Raw genomic sequence first — 20,398 nt, 5'->3', positions numbered from 1 at the left:
AAACCTGACCCCTGGCCTCATTTGAGTAGCTTCTCCTCAATAAATGGGTCAGCGGGTGTGTGTGTGTGTGTGTGTGTGTGTGTGTGTGTGTGAGTGATAGTGTGCTCTCTCTCTCGCTCTCTCTCTCTTTCTGCGGACCCTTAAGGTCAGAGGAGTCGTCACAGCAACCTCAAAGAAAGAGGTATTTGTGTCTCTTGTGTGGTTATTTCGTGCAGCCCAGTTAGCCCAGTTTAACTAGAGTGACCCCTGAGCCTTTTAGTCACGAGAACAGAAACCCGGCAATATTTGAAAAGATGCTTCTTTCTCCTGACAAAGAGGAATCTCCATGAAGGCTAATAGAAAATGTATCTAAGTCTGTGAAGTTATCAATGATGAAAAATTTCTCCATCTCCCTCTAGCTCCAAGGCCTCCAGGTGTAAGATCTGTGGGATCTAGAGGGCTGTTTTAAAACTCAGTTGCCTCTTCACTTCAGCATACACTTCTTGACCTGACTTGGATTCCTGGTTGGTGATAAGGAGCTGGGCACTAAAAGCAAGAAAATGATGTAGGAAAGCCTGTGAAAGGATGCTGAAGGCCTGTGTGTCCAGCCTCCCAGTTCTGTCGGAGGGGCTGGCCTCTTCTGTCTGTCTCACTCTCACTGAAGTCACTATCCCACCTCACCAGTAGGAGAGCTAAGAAGGAAAAGCAAGAGCACTCTGGGCCCCTTCTGCTCTGGACATACAGCTGCTCCTCGCATCCTGAGCTCCAGTGACGAGGGCAACTTTCCCCTCTCTTTATATCCTCTGTCAGGGTAGGTGTTACCCCAAGGACACCAGCAGATCCCCACACTGTGCCCTCAGCTCTTAGTGCCTGTGTTCTTCCTCATATATTTCAGCTACTCAGGGAAGGTCTTTTATATTCACACAGATAGCACACGTGACAAAATTTATGCTCATGAGATATATGTTAGTTGACATTTTCTTGACTGACCACTTTATTAACTGTGGCAGCTAAGTAGAAAAAAATTTAGAGACCATTAAATATTAATATAGTTGGGCTTGAGAAGCAAGAGGATATGTAAGATAATATGACTCATTGGACATATGTTGGAGATATGTAAAATGTAACCAGCTTACTTTATCTATTGACTTATTTTATAGGGAACATACATATACACTAAGAAATAAGGGGGACATGGTGAAGGTGTTGGTGGTGAAGGTGAAGGTGGAGGCGTTGGTGGTCATCGAGGTGGCATAAGTGGTGGTAGAAATAGAAGAGGTGGGGGTGTTGATTGAGGAGGTGGTGATGGTGGAGGTGGTGATGTTGATGGAGGTGGTAATGCAGGTGATAAAGGTGGTAGAGTCCTAGTGGTGGCAGTGGTGAAGGTAGAGGTGGAGGTGGAGGTGATTAGTGGAGATTAAAAGGTGGCAGAGGTGGAGGTGATGGTGGTAGAGGATAGTAGATGGTGGTGGTGGAGTAGTAGTGGTGGTGATGGTGGTGGAGGTAGAGATGGTGGGAAACAGTGCATGTGGTAGAAGTGGGGGATGGAGAAGTGGGGGAGGTGGTGGAGGTAGAGGTGGAGGTGGAGGTAGTGGAAATTGCCGCTGTCTGGCTGCAGCAAAATAACCAGGGGGTGACGAGCAACTTGTGTACTTTGATACAGCAGGAGTAGGAGCCATTTATTGTAGGACAACAGAGGTATTTATACATTTTACACAGCTTATTTAAATTAGCATAAACTAGATACAGCAGTCAACCAATAAGGAATCTCCACACTTAATGGTTCGCTGGAGTTACGTCACAAACCACTCCCTCTGACATTTTGCCAGGCGCCATCCAGACTTGTTTACAGACTCTAATATTTCTCTGGCAAAATGCCAGGCGCCATCCTGACTTGTTTACAGACTCTAACAGGAAGTAGTGAATGTGGAGGTAGAGGTTGTGGATGTAGAGTTGGAGTGAGGGGGGTGAAGGTGGAGGTGGTAGAGGTAGAAGTAGAGATGTTACACGTGGAGGTAGAGGTAGGGGAGGTGAAGGTGGAGGTGCTACGAGTGGTAGACATGGAGATGGAAGAGATGGAGATGGTAGGAAAGGTGGTGACTGAGGAGGTAGAGGTGTCAATATTAGAAGTGGAAGTGGAGGTGGTAAAGTGATGGTAGGTATGGAGGTGGAGGATGTGGAGTTGGAAGTGGAGGTAATGGATGTGGGTTTGGGGATGGAGGTAATAGATGCATCTACACTCCTCTCTGCATGGATTTCATTGGAAGGTTTGTAACAGTGGGTACAGCAGTTCCAGGCCTCACATAAACACAGATAAGTAGAGAAGAACCAGTGTCTCTTTCTGTGGCTGTCTCTCATAGCATGGGAAGCCTCCTCAAACTCTTTCTTACTTACCATTTTTTATGATTGGGCCAGTCTGTGGCCTGGTGAATGCAAAGACTACACTGATTTGCTTAACTGGGTCCTTTGAACAAAGTCTGAGGATTCGTAAATTATAGCTCTAAGACTATCAAAAGTACGGTCAAAGAAGACTTTGGTGGGAGCAAATAAATACTTTTTAGGTATCATTACTTCTGGCTGATGGAATGAGAGTAATTTAAAGTATAGGAATGGGAGTTTTTCTTATCTAGCAAGGAGGATGAGGTAGCAGTCCAGCTCTGGTGCAGCTGCCGTGGCATTTCTTAGAGACCCAGCTTTCTCCACCCTTCCTTCTCATGCTGTCAGCCTCAGTACTCATTTCTTTCATCCCAAGATAGCATCTTGTATTTTTAGCAAGATGAAGGGGGTCAAGGGGCACAAGACACTTTCTCCTAGTTCACTAGCTCTGTCCTTTTAGTTTAGAGAAGATGCCCTCCCCAGGGATATCTTCCTATATCTCCTTGGCAAGAACATGACATGTTGTCATGTAAAGCAAGTATTAAAAAATTGGGAGTTTTGGTAGCACAGGCTCCTAAGGATAAAAATCAGATTCTGTTAGTAAGGAAAGAAGTTTTGGATACTTTGTAGGTAACTTGTGGGATATACTCTACTTATGTACCCCAGTGGTCAGGAATTCATACCTGTACTGGCCAGGAAATGCTACAGTAAAAGCCATATCATAAGTAGGTAAAATATAGTTGTTTATGAAACAGATGTATTTCTGAGGCCCCTGCACTTTGAAATTTATACAATTGTGAGATGGATTTTCCCCTGAGGCTTACAGAGTTTGGGGGCTTCTTTCGTTCTCCATATGAACTGTCTTTCCATGGTTAGCAGTACAGACTCAAGTTGTAGTATGCTCCACCTGCCAGTTTGAAATTATGTAATTCTTGGACTGGGGATATAGCTCAGTTGATAGGGTGCCTGCCTCACATTCAATAGTCCATAGGTTCAATCCCCAGTACCAAAAAGAAAAAAAAGAAAAAGAAAGAAAAAGAAAAGAAATTATGAAATTCTTGATGTTTATTCATATTTTGGGGGGAGGTGAGGTGCAGGTACCACCGATTGAACCCAGGAGTAGTTAACTACTGAGCTATGTCCCCAGCCCTTTTTATTTTTTATTTAGAGACAGGGTCTCTGCCGCAGTCTGGCTGGGCACAAATCACGAGCCACTCACAGCTTTGTAGATTCAAATAGCAATTCTTTATTCCCGATCTGTCACTGGCACTCTACAAACACGTTCTGGGAAAATCCACGTTCTCCGCCCAAATCCACCTCCACTGGGCTTTTGTCTCCCAAATATATTCTGAATCCTGTGAGAACTCAAGGGGAACTCAGGCAGCAGGATATGCCCTATTCTAAACCGGGAACACCCTAAACTCAGATTATCCTGAACCGGGAACACCCTAAACACGGATCTGCCCTGGTCCTTGAGCAAGGTCACCTTCCACTAAGCAACATGGGGGTACGCTGGCAAGGAAATTGTCATACCTACTTGGCTAATGGCTCCCAGCAGGTCTCACTAAGTTGCTTAGGGCCTCACTAAGTTGCTAAGGCTGGCTTTGAACTTGCAATCCTCCTGCCTAAGCCTCTGGAGCTGCTGGGATTACAGATAGGTGCCACAATGCCTGGTTTGATGCTTGCTCTTAATCTGGGGCATTTGCATAGTTTCAGGTTTGTTTGTAAAGCGAAGCTTTGTTACTATCCTTTAAAAAAATTTTACTTTTTGGTGTAGATGGACACAACCCTAACCCTTTATTTTTATGTGGTGCTGAGCATCGAACCTAGGCAAACGCTCTGCCACTCTACTGCTGAGCCACAGTCCCAGCCCTGTTACTATTTTTTATTGCATTATTTAGATGTACACAACTAAAATTTGCATAAACTGAATTGTGTTCAGATAAAGAAGGCAGCAATGTGTAATACATTTTAGGGGGGAAATGCAGCCAGATTTAAAATGCAAAAAAGGTTTTCATACCTGAAATTGTGTTTTCAGTTAACTCTTTGAAAACTTGTGTTCCCTAATTTTTCCCTCGTTCCAGGAAATCTATGCAAGATCTCTTACGGTATAATTTATATGTATATATTTCCTCCCCAATTTCAAGCACAGATTATGTCACAAAACTACGGTTTTTTTTTTTGTTTTTTGTTTTTGTATAATATATGGAATAATGTTAAGGGCTTTGTAGAGCTCACTCAGTATTTTTTGAATGAGTGAAGAGACGTGATTAAGTGAATAAATGGCCTTGCTAGTGGCTAGACTGTGCAGGATGCTGAAAATGGAAACGACAATAAGTTTCTCCCTGTCCTTTATGTCCTTGACAGTTTTAAAGAATCTTCAACTTAGTTCCATCCAAGTGTTTCTTCATGACCGGATTCAGGTCATATATTATTGGCAGAAATACCACTGAAAACTGAAATGATGCTGTGCTCTGAGTGCCTCACCGCGAGCACAGAGGGAAGCCATCCCGCCATTGTGACGTTCGCCTTGCTATCCTAGTCATGTTGTGTCTGCCAGACTTCGACATGTTTAATTCACCATTTTTCCACTTGATAATTGATGAATTTTTGTGAGGAGATATTCCAAGATCACACCAGTATTTCTCATTAAGTTTTTAGCCACTTAGCCCTAGACTCCAATGAGGACTCCAAGGTCAAAATTGTGTTTTCTAATAATTTCTGATTCTTTTTCTTTTTTCTTTTTTTGTTTTGCTTACACAATATTTTCTTTAACTTCCTAGCTTACATGGTAGCAACTTTAATTTTGTTTAGTTTTTTGTTTTTAATGTATAGGGAAAAAATAAAAAAAATAAAAACAGCCCAAACTCTGACTTGCACAGTAGTCACAGGATTTTCCATAATTGTAGAATAACTCGAGAAGGGTTAACTAAATTCATGAATTGGGCTGTAAATTCATATTATAAAGCCATATCACTTATCTCGTATGTCAAGGGAGAATGCCTGTGTAATCTTTCTCACTTGCGTGCACTGTCTGTCTCTGTCTCTGTCTCTCTCTCATGTAAAATCCCCAACTACTGTCTTCTGCAGTTTAGACAAGAGCCTGGTGGCCTAGTGGTCTTGATTTCACTGGTGTCTTAGCAGTGATCTTACTTGTTAGGACTTATTCTGCTGGCTGTCTTCTGCATGAGAAAGTTAGCTCTACCAGGACAAGGACCAGGACAGTCTTGTTTCTTTTACATCCTTAGTATGTAGCATAGCATTATATCCATATGGCTGTTAAGAATTGTTGATTAGCCAACAGAGTGTTCTTTTTTGTACACACAAAGTACAAAAATGTGTGTGTGGTGCTGGAGATTGAACCCAGGGCCTTGTGTATGCGAGGCAGGTACTCTATCCTAGCCCCATAGTATTCACTTTTTTAAAAAGAAAAGCAAAGCAACTTGTAAGGAGAGTCTCACAAGTGATCATAAATAGGTCCTCTCCCTAGAGGTCCCTGGTCCCATGGACTTGCCCTCCCTAGTCCCAATTCACCAAGTGAGAGTCCAGTGTACCTTGCTGGTCCTGCATCTGCAAACTGGATGTGACACCAGAGCCTGCCTTGGTCTGCTCTTAACCCTCTGGAGCGCAGGGGGTGTGCATTGCTGGAGAGGAGAGGAATCTACTGGGATTATCGCCCTCATTAATTTTCCAAAGTGAGAGGAGTCAGAGAGATTTAAAGCTTTTCTGCAGAACAAGAAATCCAGCTATTTATATAACTAGGAATTCCAGAGGCCGGCCTGAATGCAGTCTGCCAGTTGACAATCAATTAGTAGGAGATTTTTGCCTTAATGGTTACCTTCTTCATTAAACTGTGAATGTCCAGATATTTCTAAGGGACTCTTATAGACAGGCAGTCTTGCAAGGACTCTTGGTTTCTTTAAAATGGTCCTAAGTACAGTGGCTACAAGTTCTCCATTCTTATGAATAGTGCCAGACTCATATTTGTCTAACAGCCTTCCTGGATTGATTTTGCATCTTAGAATTTTGTTTCCATCTTGAACCTGTTGCAGCATTTCTTATCTCTTTAAAGTTTATTTTCACTAGCAACTGCTAGTTTGGGAGTTGTTGGCTCTGATTTTAGGCAGGATTTTATTCATTTTTAGGCAAGATTTTCTGAATAGAAAATACAGGTCTTTTTAGAAATTTAGATCTTAATGAAATGAATAGAGAAATTATTATTTCAAAGAAGAGAATGAGGCCTTTAGCATTCTGCCTTAACTTGTGATTCATAAAGTCTCTCATGAAAGCAGTTCCTGAATGCTATAGTTTGAATCTTGAATGTCCCCAAAGGCCCACATGTGGCACTGGTGAGAAGTGGTGAAAGGATTAGGAGGTGGGAGTAAGGTTGGTCACTGGGGTGTGTACTTGAAGGGCATATTGAGTGAGGCCCCAGCACCTTCCTCTCTCCCTTTTTCCTTCCCAGCTCTGTGAGGTGAGCAGCCTCCTTTACTACATGTTTTGGCCATAATGCATTGGGCCACCGGAGGCCAAGCAACTGTGCAATGAAATCTTTGAAACTGTGAGTCCAAACTACCCCTGCCCCCAACCCCCCATACTGGGGTTTGAATCCAGGGGCACTTTACCAAATCCCTAGCCCTTTTCAATTTTAAATTTTGAGACAAGGTCTTCTAAACTGTTGACGCTGACCTTGAACTTGCAGTCCTCCTGCTTTAGCTAGTCACTGGGATTACAGGCATGTGCCACTGTGCCTGGCTAAACCTTTATCTTTTTAAGTTGATTATCTCAGGTATTTTATCACAGTGACAGAAATCTTATTAACACTGGATTTTGCCAGAATCTCTCCCTTTCTAAGGCTTAGATTTGGTTCTTGTTGACTGGGCTGGAGACCAACAGCCACCTTTCCTCTCCCATTTCCCCATTTGACTGCCTTCCTCACAGACTCTACATGCAGATCAAGACACCTCCCTCACAACCAGAATATGTCCAAGCTTCATTTTAGGTTCACCTAGGACTCCCCTCCCATTGTCTCTCTGTCTTTTTCTCTCTCACACACACACACACATACACCACTACCACCTCCACCATCATCAACCTGTCAACCTTTAACATGGTTGAAATTGAGTAGAGCAGGCATAGGTGTAAATGAACATTGCTCATGTACTACAGTGGAGGCAACACAGGATACCTCCGAGGATAACAGAGTGCTCAAATCTGCTCAGGACAGGAAGCACCACAGAGGAGATGGTCCTTAAACTGGATCCAGAAGAGCACATAAAACTTTGTTGTGACAGAAATGGGGAGTTGGTCCTGGGGTTGGAGGGAGCAGAGGAGGGGAAATGGAGCTGGAGCTGAGAACTCCCTGCCCTTGGTTATGAACCACAGAGCTCTGCAGAGATGCCCCAGGTGACAGTGGGTAATGTGGAGGGCGAGGGACGGGGTCTCACGCCTCATCCTCCCCTCCAGCCAGAGTAGCTCTGCTTTTTCTGTTTTTACAGAAGGGCGAGGTGGGGAGAAGGATTCTGTTGCCAGTTTTGTTTTGTGAACATGGATTGCTAAAAAAATGCAGAGCCAGAAAACATCACCAGAGCAGGGGCAGTCAGGCGTGGAGAAATCAGGAGAGAAATTCATGCATAGATGTTGAAGAAGCTGAGAAGGGGAGTTTCCAGGAGGGAACAAGTGATCAGAGACTGTAGCCTCAAATATTTGGGAGAGGGCAAAGGCAATGTGGACCTGCCAGTGGTCAGAGGAGGTCATTCCTCTCTCTTTTTTTTTTTTTCTTCTCGACAGGAGGGATAACGTCATTTTTCTCCTAGCCACAGAATTGAAAGAGCCATTGCTGCTTCAAACTCTGCAGAGATGATATCATATAATTCTTAGTTTTCTTACATTTCTGATGTTGCAGCTGTCCTCCCCTCAGTCTGTGAAAGGAGTGCCCCTCTGTGTGCTGTGCTTAGGGTTGTTGGTAGTGCATGTGGTGCAGGTTGGGGACATTTGGAGGAGATTAGTGACACTGACTGAGGGCAGTGGGGCATCGGGCAGACTGAAGAAGGTTGAAAAATTCAGAAAGAAAAGGATGTGTGTGTGTGTGTGCGTGTGTGTGTGCACGTGCGCATGTGTATGTGTGTTGAATGAGTTAACTCATGAGTTAATTTATGGAAATAATTTGTTTTTATGTAATATGGATCTGTCTCACCTTTCCAGAGATGATCTTAGATTATTTCATTATTTGATCAGTGAACAGAATCATTTAATCTCCACATTTGTTATTGAACAGAATAAATCGTGCCTGAGGATCAAAGGAAATAATGTATTATATTTGTCTATTTTCATATACATATAATTTCAAGTACATGTAGAAAATAGGTTGTAGTTGTCTTTGAAACATATCATTCTATTTCCGCTAATGCAAATGAAAACAGTTAACTCACCTGATTATTACGTGACTTCTGAGCATTAGAATGAAAAATGGAAGTTTCAAAATACGTTGTTTTCTATCTGGTGGGGAGGAGCAAAGCCCACCTTCATGGACAGCCCTGGTTCTTTGTGTTGGCTCAAAACAGGCCTGAGAAGACACACTGGGAAGGAAGGAGTCATTTTCTTTCCTGTGGCCAGAGGGAAAATGAAATGTTAGAGTTAAGTTTTCTTCAGTAATGACTCCATAGGTGCTAGGAAGGCTCATTCCCCAGAGACTCACTTGCAAGCTGCCATAAGACCCACCCAGTCTTCCCCAGAATATCTTTGGGGCAGCGTGTTTGTTCTGGAAGCCCCTCTCTGAAAGTTACTAATGGACTTGGGCCAAACTCAGTTTCCAAAGGTTGTTATTCAAATGCTTGGGGTCTTCATCCTTTCAGGCTGCTAAAACAAAATGCCATAAATTGAGTGGCTTATAACCAAGATGTTTATTTCTCACAGTTTTGGAAGCCAAAATCAAGGCACTGGCAGAGTTGGTGTCTGGTTGAGGGCTCATTTCTCACAGACATCTCACTGTATCCTCCGTGGATGGGGCAGATAAGCCCCCGTGAACCTCTTCTGTAAGAGCACCAGTCTCATTTGTGAGATCTCTACTCTTGTGACCAATTGCCTCATGAAGGCCGCACCTCCTAATATCATCACCTTGGGGATTAGGTTGCCACACATGAATGTGAGGAGAACACAGACCATAGCTCATGGATAGCTGGGATGGCATTTTTCCTGTTTTCTCTTGTGATTCACCAGCATTGCAGCCAGCCATCATCCACAGAGAGCTGAGAGCCTACCCTGAGGGGTGGGGGACAGAGTATAGGTTTGGAACATGGCTGTTGGTGAGTAGAATTCAGTGCCTATAGACTCTTGATTGGAAACTATGAATGTGAACCAGAGAGGATTGAAACATTCCAAGAGAGACCCTGGGCAACTGCAGGAGGGAGAGGTGGTCCAGGAAGGACCTCAGAGTAGGAAGCTGACAGAGATAGTACCAAAAGCCCAGAGTGCCCAGATGCCTCTTATGCCCTCAAGTACCTCAGAAAGTCAGCCGTGACCTTTAATATGAACTACAAGGTCACAAAATATTTGTGAACAGGAAAGATGTCACTTAAATGGGGCCTCAGAGTCATCTCAGACCTTGAATGCCCCTGCTTCCTGCAGCCATGCGGAGACCTTATGTGAGGCCTGGTGCAGACACCAGCTGTTTAACCATACCCTCCAGTTGTGTGTCCCTTTAGTCCCAGCCACTAAGTCTGGGATAGGTGTGTTTCCGCGGAGGAGACTTTATTCTGAATCTCTCAGCAGCCAGAGGTGAGCGCTGCACATAATTTTGGTCCCAGAGCAGGCTGATCGGCTGCACAAGCAGCGCATCTGGCCACAGGGGGGCAGGGCTTTCTAGCGGGTGCCGCTTGGCTGCCTTCTCCAGACCATTCAGTTACTTCCCACTCGTCAAAACTCTACTGAAGTTCATGATGGATGAACTTTAATGTGAAAATGAAAGCGGAAAAAACTTTTCCAATTTGAAGTTATTTTGGTTGTTTGAATTGCTGGAGGCAGCTGTTATTTAGCTGTGTAGGGCTGAGTGGGAATTTGACGTACCCTGTGCTTGTTTGAAGGTGATTTACATGCACAGGACTTCCATAATTGGAGGACTGTAGTGGAAGGGCTGAAGTGGCTCTGTTATATTTTGGGGAGTGGAAATGAAAGTGCAGCCACCCTTCTTTGAAGTCTTTAGTGCTTTCATAAAGAAGTCAAGCTTTTTTGTTGTTGATTTTTTTCAGTTGGTCAAAGTTCATTATTTAAAACTAGTGATGTACCTGTACTGCAAACATGATTTTCGATCTTTTTAAAATCACATTTGATATTCATTTTCATGTTTTGATATAACATGAGCCATCATATTTATTAATTTTGTTTCTCCATTCTCTGTTGCATATTAAATTTTGACTTATTGCAATTAGAGAATGAAAATCACAAACTAGCTTTTAAAATATTTCACTATTTTTCCTTTTGCTCCAACTGTAGACTTTGAGTTATTTCCTTTTATCTTGGTGACTTGTAATCACTGGCTTTCCACACCATTTCGGCATGAAAATTCATTTTGAAAATTATATAATTCAGTATATTCTTGTTGCTGCTGTTTACTTTTTTTATTTTTTAAATTTTTTTATTGGTTGTTTGAAATATTACAAAGCTCTTGACATCTCATAAGAGCCTCTTTTAACCTATTTGAGGAGGACTGGAAATGTTGGGAATTTGTAGTCATTTGAATGACAATGTGTAGCTCAGCAGGCATTAGAGTTTTTAGAAATTCCTCATTGGTCATGATTAATTTAGTGCTATGCAGAGCCCCTTCTAACTCCACCACCACCTCAGGGAGATGCAAGAGTTTTTTTCTTTCTTTTTTTTTTTTTTTTTGAAACGCCTGACAATAATTACAGAAAGATAGAGGCTTAGAGAATCTTTATGGATCACTGGAACAGAAGAGGGAGAAGGAAAATGGATGGAAGGATCTGGTGCTGCTGGCTGAACTTGAAAAATGTTGAAAAGGTAAATGTAAAGAATTTTAAGTTTGGAGTTTAAGAAGAAATTTGAGAATAAGGAAATTTTGAGGCACAAAAAAGAGATGATTTGTGGTGGCAGTTTGAACTAATTAGACGTAAATTCAAAATGTTGAATGACCTAGGAGATCTACAGTGTTACTGGAGGATGTGAAAACAAAGAGAGAAGGGTTCATTAGAGCAAGGAGCAGAAACATCTGTGGAATGTGGAATACTGTGAGTGTAGGCATTTCTTTGTGACTTCACTCCTGACAGTCATTCTCCAAATAGTTCCAAGAGAGTACAAAAAAAAAAAAAAAACAAAAACAAAAAAACCTCAGTTTCCCTCTGATATTGCTTTGCTATTACCTCAGAGACTTCCACACTTAACTTACTAATTTACTTAACATTACAGGAAATTAACAGCTATTTTGGAAACTAAAGTTGTTTTAACATTTTGAAATCTACATTCAGTAAGAATCTTTGCAAGCTTTACTTTCTCAAGTCACATCAACTCTTCATACATGGCTTTATAACAAAGTTCATAGTTAGCTTTTGCCTCTAATGTATGTTTGTATTTGAAGTCAAAAGCCATTTTAGAAGTTCCACATAGTGCAATTGTAAGCTTTAGTTGTGCATATGCTTAGAAGGTAATTGTTTTTATTACTTATAAATTTTAGGTCCCCTTTTAAGCAATAGTTATGGAGATCAGTAAGCATTCTTGTTTCTCCAGTTTGTTGGGTTCATGACACAAGGATGTCTGTGCCTGTTTGACTTGGCGTCACTCAAGGTGGGGCTGAGTTTTGATAGGCCCAAAGAGAAGTGTGAGGTTTGGATGTGGAAAGGTTGGGGAAGATCACAGGGACAGGTCAGCCCAACTTCTCTGTTCCAGGGAAGCAACTTCAATATAACTTACATAAAGTGCTATGAGTCACTGTATTCCTGATTTAGTCACAGACATATAGGAAGATCTGGGTTGGGTTCTTTCACCTTGAATTGGTTTTGCTTTTAATTCTGTATCTTAAACTAGCAATTATGCTGTTGACTATGTAGCACAGAAACATTCATTGCATATAACACTTAGCAGTATTTATTGACTATCTTCTGTGGATGCACACTGACATCCGAAATTCAAAATTAAAATAAATTAATATTTTGCTGCTTTTAAGGAAACAGGAACTTGTCAGTGGTTAACCAATTAAAATTCTTTCCTTTACCATCAATTCTTATAAAATCGTTGATGTATTAGTCTTGGTTCTCATGCCATGGGTAACTGAAGCAAAGACATAGATTTTTTTTTCCTGTCCTAGTAAGGTTAATGTGGATATTTCTTGGTTTAAGTTGCTTTTTGACATATCTGGGTACTGAATTCTGAGTTTACTTACCCTGAGGGTCCTCCTGACCTCATCAACTTGAAGTATCTCTTTTGTGGGCTTAGGATGTGGATCAGTGATAGAGTGCCTACCTAGCCTGTGCAAGACCCTGGGTTCCATCTCCAATGCCACAAGATAGAAAAAAGTCAAAGAAAGAAAAGAATCTCTTTTGTCATACTGGCTCTTTTCTCCTGACAAGTCTTATTCTCCTTTCACAAGTTCCTCCTCCCTTTCTGCTGTCAGGGCTTTGAGTCTATTTTATTTTCTCTAGTATCTTCAGTCTTCCAATATTTGGGACTTCTCTCCTGAATCTCTCTTATCTTGATGAAAACTTCCTATTCATTTGTCACTTTTTTTTTTTCTTGCCGGATTTGTTGACTGCATGATCTACACCCAGGCATCTCTACCTCCCTTATCTGTTTTCTTTGCATTCCTGTAATCTGACATTTTCAGCACAGCCCTCTTGACTGCTAAATGTGCTGGCCTTTTCTTAGCACTCATTCTGTGCAGGATGTGGCAGTTGATTAATACCCTCTTCTTGAAATGTTTCCACAGTAGCCCAGTTCTCCTCCCACCTTCTCTTTTTTTCGAGTTCTTTCCTCCAACATCTTAACATGACCCTTATCCCAACTTCTAATTCTCACTCTTAATGTTCCTTCCACAGTCTCTTCCTGCACTAGCAATTCCCAAGTCAACAAATGTGACCTCCGCAGACAACACTCCCAGACTTAACCTCTTTCTTAAGCATTAGTTTGCATCTTCTACTGATTGATGGATACTGCTGCTGGATGGAGCCACCTTTGCCTCAGACTCAATGTGTCATGCATAGAAGTGAATGTGTTCATTAATGGAAAGAAAGTGTTGAAAAAAATTCTGCAATATTAATAAGGATTATGTGGGCATATGAGGCATTATTAATGATTCTTATGTTTTATGTTTATTTTCCATCTTAATGTTTTAATTTTTGAATATTCAAATATATATCTTACTATCTTTACAACATTTGTACAGTTATCATATTTTCATAATTATAAAAGTTATTAAGAATTAATATTAAATTGTTTTTGATAGTTTTTATTCCAATCAGTTGTAGCCTTCTGCATTGGCATGACAATAAGGTAGAGAATACTCTCCGAGAGGCTAGATGTTCATTTTTCAAAATGGAAGCAAAATTGAAGATCTTCACACTTTTAACAACAATGAAGTTATTGAAAGACAAGATTGATCATTGATTTTTGGGAGTACTTTGTATTTGTTATTAGTCATTTGATGGCAATATGCATTGCAAATGTGTTCTTGTTTGTGGCTTATCTTTCACTTTCTGGTTGTTGCTCTTAACTTTAATGTCGTCATATTATCAGTCTTGTCTGATTTTTGCTCTCTCTCTCTCTCTCTCTCTCTTTTTTTTTGCAGTGCAGAGATTTAAACCCAGGGCCTCTTGCATGATAAACAAGTACTGTACCACTGAGCTATGAGTTTTGCTCTTTTAATGTCTTTTTAAAAATGCTTTTTTTTCTCTGGGTAATAAAGATGTTCATAATAAATATGTTCATGTTCACACACACACACACACACACACACACACACACACACATACATACATATTTTTAGATTTGAAGTGTTGGTTTTCCCATGTAGGTCTTTAATTTTAAAATCGAGTTTCTGAGTGTGGTGAGAAAGAGATTGGTTATTTTCAATATGGATTACCAACTATTTTGGCACTATATATTGAGTGTTTAATCTTTTCTATACTAATATATATATAATATCTTGTCTATTGAATATCAGGTTTCCAAATGCATGTGGGTCTGTTTCTCTTTCCCACTGGTCTGTTTGGTAGAAACCACACTGTCTTAGTTACTATAGTTTAATAGCAAATCCTGAAAACTGGTAGGGCAAGTGCCTTCCCACATTACCTTGGGTGTTCTTTAATGTTGTGTCAGTTGGTTGGCCCATTGATTTTCCTGGCAGATTTTACACACATCCACAACCTTAACATGGACCTTGGAATTACAATGAATATGTTTAATTAGAAGGGGGAGAATTAGTATCTTATAATTTGAACTCTTGTTTATATGCAAACAGAGCACATTACCATTCTTCTAAAATTACTTTCAATAATGTTTTATCTTACATGACTAATTAGATTTGTTGGGTAGTTTTTGGTTATTTTCAATGGCTCATATTTGTATTTTCATTTTTTAACTGTGTTAGATGGATAGATGTGTCATTGACTATTCTATTTTTATGTTATAACCAGCAGCCTTTCATTTTAATATCAATAATTTATAGATTTCTATGGTTATTCCAAGCACTTTCCTGTTCTCTGCATGTATGATAGGTCCATGTCTCCTTTTCTAGTTCTTATGTCCATCCTCTGTCTCATTTCCATGTTGATGCTCTGTACAGTGATGGGTACAGGCAGTGAGTGGGCACCCTTATCTTAGATCAGATTATAAAAGGACAATTTTCTTGTCATCATTAAGTATGATAGTTGCTTTATGTTTTTGTAGATAGCCTTTATTAAACTTCTGATCTAAGTTGCTAAGAGTTTGTATCATGAGTAAGCCTTGAATTTTAAATTGTGTTATTTCTACTTATTGAGATGATAATGCATTCTCTCTCCTTTAATCTGTCAGTTTCCTGAATGACAATTATCTTGATAGATTTCTCTAGCATGATACTGTTTTTATGTTACTTGGATAAGTTGAACTTGACAGTGTTACTATTTAAGACTTTGCAAAATTGAGTTCTCTAATGTTTTATTTGAAATTTGTACATCTGTGTTAGGAAGATGTTCATATTGTACTTGTTTGATTTGGTTTCTTTTGTTTTTCCTAGTTTCATTCTATCAGTTGAGAATACTTTCTTAATTTTTTGTTCTCTGGAAGGTTGTGTAAATAGAGATATGCATCTTGAATGTTTGATCTAACTTACCACTAATATTATCCAGGGCTAGTGTCCAGCGTTTTGTTTGTTTTTAGTTTGTCTTGAGGGAATAAATTATAAATTACTGATTCAATTTCTTCTTCAAGTTTTGTTTCTTCTTGACTTAATTTGAGGTTACATTTTTCCCTTAAAATGTTTATTTTTCATTTTTCCTTTAAAACTGTTCATTTTTACCCTAAATTTCAATTGTATTGCATAGACTTACTGCTTCTTTTCTTTCTTTCTTTTTTCTTTTTCATTTTTTTTTTTTTTGGTACCAGGGATTGAACTTGGGAGCACTCAACCATTGAACCACATCCCCAACCCTGTTTTCTATTTTATTTAGAGACAGGGTCTCACTGAGTTGCTTAGCCCCTTACTGTTGTTGAGGCTGGCTTTGAACTCACAATCCTTCTGCCTCAGCCTCCCAAGCTGCTGGGATTACAGGTTTGGGCCACTGTGCCTGGCTACTTACTCTTTCTTTATTTCTTCTTTTTTTCTTTTTGGTGCTAGAGATAGAACTTAAGGCCTCACAAATGCTAAGCTCACATTCTACCACTGACCCAAACCCACATCCCCAACCCCTTCTTAAAAAAAAAAAAAGTTGGGTGCATCTATAGGTGAAACCCTTTCTTCATTCATGATATTGCCCTATTTTTAAAAATCTTTTTTAAAAACCAGCTTTTAGTTTTGTTGATTTTTTTTAAAAAAAAGAGTTTGTTTTAATCTTACTAATTTCTGCTCCTGATTATACTGTATACTGTTTTTTTCTCATTTTGAGTCACATATTGAGATTACTGATTTTCAGATTTTTTGCTTTTCTTATGTATTTGTGAATCTCCGATTTTCTCTCTAGTGATTTAACAGAGTCCCATGTATTTAAAAATGTAGTGCTTTGATTCTCACTGTAGTTTTAAATATTTTCTAATATCCTTTATGGTTTCTTCTCAGACCTGTGATTTTTCAGCACTGTGCCTATACATTTCCAAGAAGAGAGGTACTATTTTTGCCCTTGATTTCTGATTTAATTGCTGTAAGATATGTAGTCTACAGGGCAATGATTATTTTATCTTTGTTAAAATTTGCGTCACTACCCAATAAATTCAGGGTGTTTTTTTTTTCTTTTTTATTAAATGTTGTCAGTGCAGTTGAAAATAATGGTTCATCAATTGGGTCTGCATATTTCCTTTAAATTGGGCTTGTCAGTTGTTTTTCTGCTTGTCTCTACTTGATCAATTTACTGAAACAAGTGTGTTAAAATCTATTACTGGATTATCCAGTTTTCCTTCCAGTACCCAAATTTTGCTGTTGGAAATTTTCTTGTGTATGTTTCTTGGTGTTCGGGTGCACGAGTCGTGTTGGATGTATAACCTAGCTGTAAAATTGCCATGGCACTGGTTACACATATGTTCAGCTTTATTAGGTAACACTAAGTTTTGTGAAGTGGTTTAAACAATTTAAATTAGCAGTGCTTGAGAGTTCCTGTTACTCAATATCTTTAGCAATGCTGTGTGTGTGTGTGTGTGTGTGTGTGTGTGTGTATGTGTGTGTGTGTTTTAATTTGAGCCATCATGGTTGGAGTATATTAGTAGCTCATTGTAGTTTTAGCAGGCATTTCCTAATCACTAATGAGATTAACCTCTTTTCATGTTCATTGGTTCTTCTTTAAAGTTTCCAATTCTCTGCCAAATAGATCAATCTTGTCTTTTATCTTTTTGGGTATAGTACACACAGTTATTTTGCACTTTTGGTCTCATATACTAGTACTAGTACACTTCTGGGTATGTTGCTGTTGCTTGTGGTTTCTAACAGCTTTTTCCCATGAAGTTTTATCTTTTCATATGTCTGATTATTTTTAATTAAGTAGCAGAAAAATACAAACATTTGAAAATCAGTGAAGATCTAGGATGATGTAGTTTTCTTTTTTCAGAATGGGTTGTATGTGTGCCAAGCAGTTTGCAGCAGTAGCAATCTGGGATCACATCACTTCAGTCTCAAGAACTAAGATGATTGGAAATCTGTGACAGCCTTGAGGGCTTCCCAATTTCTGGTTCTTCACGTCTTTGGGATTCCAAAGGAGGATTCACTAGTCTTCTCAACTTTGGTGGGCCTCAGACTCCAGTGATCAGCCCCTTTAGCCTGGATGGAGTCACAGTGTTACAACCTCATTCTCCAGAATTAGAGGACACCACTAAGTGGGAAAACTGCCCCATGTTTGGCTCATCTCTCAGACGCCTCTTTTCCCAGAACCTGGTATGGCTATTTTTTGCTATCTTATTGGTTCTTTTTGCCTTTGAGAAAAATACACTTTATATTTTTTCCAGTTCTGTTCATAGGAAGGGCTAGACTAAATTACCTGATCCACCAGTCCCAGAATCTAAAATCCTCTAGTATATATAAATTTCCCTCTTAACCTTTCTGTATCTACATGTGTCTCTGTGTATTTTGTGAGGTTTATTTTTCCCTTTTTACACAACTTACATTTTTATCGGTTCAATGGACACATATAATTACTTATATTTATTTGTGACATATTTGAATATATTCCCATCAGCTTTTCCTAATCTTTTTATTTACCCTGTTTTTGCCAGGATTTTTATTTCTCTGGGTCTTTAATCATTTTAAGTATATGTCTTTTACAATGTCTATTTGGTTGTTATATTACCTCGAATACTTTTGAATTTCTATATTTTATGGGGCTGGGGATGTGGCTCAAGCGGTAGCGCGCTCGCCTGGCATGCGTGTGGCCCGGGTTTGATCCTCAGCACCACATACAAACAAAGATGTTGTGTCTGCCGAAAACTAAAAAATAAATATTAAAATTCTCTCTCTCTCTCTCCCTCTTTCTCACTCTCTCTCACTCTTTCTTAAAAAAAAAAGAATTTCTACATTTTACTCAAGTAACTCGAATATGAGGGTGATTTTAGGGGACATGAGGGTTTTTTTAAAAAACATTTATTCTAAAATATGCTTTTTCTTTTCACTACTAAAATCCAGAGAAGACACAAAAGGTAAGGCATGATTGGAAAATAAAACCAATGGAAAATAAACTAGGAATAGAAAATGTGTCTTAGTATTTCTTAAGATATTAGGACCCAATCGAAACTAGAAATCAAGATGAAAAAAAAATGTAGTCAGATTAGATGGTAAATGTTTACCATCACTTGTATGAATTTGGTTTTTGTCCCCAATTAATTATTTATTGTTTAGATAGTTCCATGAGGTTATCTGTGGGATTTTGACTATTTGTAGGATTAGAACAAAGGTTATACAGCAAAGTTTAAAAATAAAATTTCAGCTTTTGCTTATAAACTCCGAACTTGCCATCTATCCCTTAAAAGTCTACAAAAATCCTTTCATTTATTTGACTTCATTTTTATCCTCATCCCTTTGGTTTTCAGTTAGACATGTGACCTTAGCCTGTGGCCTCGCCAGTTGATTCTTCTGGTAGGTGCAGTGGGGTGAGGGGGTCATGCCATAGCAAGGGACCCCTGCTGCACTGGCTGCTCCATCCCTTCCTCCCTCCTTTTCCTCTCTTCCTTTTTGGTCACCAAGAGGTGTCACCCAGGAATCCAAGAGTAGCCTTTCGTTCAGTGGGCACCCAGGGAATCAGAATCATGGTGGAAAGATGAGGACAAGGGAAGTGGTAGGGAACAGAGGATGTGATGGCAAGAGAAGGGAGCGAATTTATTTATTGATTTTTTTGCCTTCCTCTCTATGATGGCCTGTCAATAATAAAAACCACTGAACCCTTTAAGTGGGTAGATTTTATGACCTGTGTAATATACCTCAATAAAGCTGTAAAAAAGAAACATCTCCCTGTCAGAAGAGTTGAAGGAGAAGGCGTTAGAGACTGCTGACCTGTTCACAGGTCCCAGGAGCTTGCAGACTGTGTGGAACACAGTTGAGCCTGGAAGTCTCCTAAAGGGCTGCCTGTTGAAGGCTTTTTGCTCAGCAGGGCCCTGTTGGAAGGTGATGGAGCCTTTCAGAGGTGGAGCCTCGTGGGAAGTTTTGTCACTAAGGCTATACCCTGGAAGGGGTTTGGGAGACACTTTTTTTGTTTGTTTGTTTGTTTCTTTGTTTTTTCCTTTTCTTTTTCACTTCCTGGCTGTGGTGGTGTGAGCAGCTTGCTCCCTGCCAGGATGGTCTGCCTCACCACAGCCCCAAAGCAATGGGGCTAAGTGACCATGGACTGAAACTTTTGAAACCATGGGCCAAAATAAACCCTCCTTTTTAAAAGTTATCTCAAGTATTTTGTTATGGTAATGGAATGCTGATGAATACAGTCTTCCCAGTGTAATACATATAAGGAAAAGAGTGTGTGTGTGTGTGTGTGTGTGTGTGTGTGTGTGTGTGGATAAGAATAAAGTCCTGGGCTTTTGGGTGGATGCCATGTCTTAGAATTTGTAATATTATGCCCACAGCAGAAATCTGACTTTTTTTTTTTAATAGAGGCAGCGCAGAGAAGTCATACATTGATGGATGCCTGCTGTGAGGTAGATGTGGTCACCTCCTTTCTGTAGATGAGGAAACTCAGATGTAGATGCTGAAGAACTTGTTAGGTAACTAGGTTAGAAGAGAAGTAGAACCAGGGCCTAAGGGACCTGGACATGGGCTTTCATTACTTCATTGTAGTGCTGGTGGCCCAGGGGTCAGGATTCTAAGTACATGAGGGTGCCCCTCTATCCTTAGAGATGTAGGTGCTGTCAAGAAAGGGTGTCCGGCTCAAGGAGGCTA

The 20,398-nt window shown here is 40.0% G+C and overlaps 1 pseudogene across 1 annotated transcript in view; it reads left to right on the top strand.

Moving 5' to 3' along the window:
- The first annotated feature begins 2,140 nt into the window (after positions 1 to 2,140).
- The window catches only part of LOC143387185 (threonine--tRNA ligase 2, cytoplasmic-like), a 105,762-nt pseudogene continuing 87,504 nt past the window's right edge, over positions 2,141 to 20,398 (top strand). Inside the window, exon 1 of the transcript XR_013154881.1 lies at positions 2,141 to 2,173. The product of XR_013154881.1 is annotated as a threonine--tRNA ligase 2, cytoplasmic-like (transcript). The remainder of the gene's footprint in view (positions 2,174 to 20,398) is intronic.

This window comes from Callospermophilus lateralis, unplaced genomic scaffold (assembly GCF_048772815.1).
Source record: "Callospermophilus lateralis isolate mCalLat2 unplaced genomic scaffold, mCalLat2.hap1 Scaffold_121, whole genome shotgun sequence".
Taxonomy (NCBI): domain Eukaryota; kingdom Metazoa; phylum Chordata; class Mammalia; order Rodentia; family Sciuridae; genus Callospermophilus; species Callospermophilus lateralis.
The sequence above is the reverse complement of the archived record's forward strand: the minus strand, read 5'-3'. Positions and strand labels throughout refer to the sequence as shown.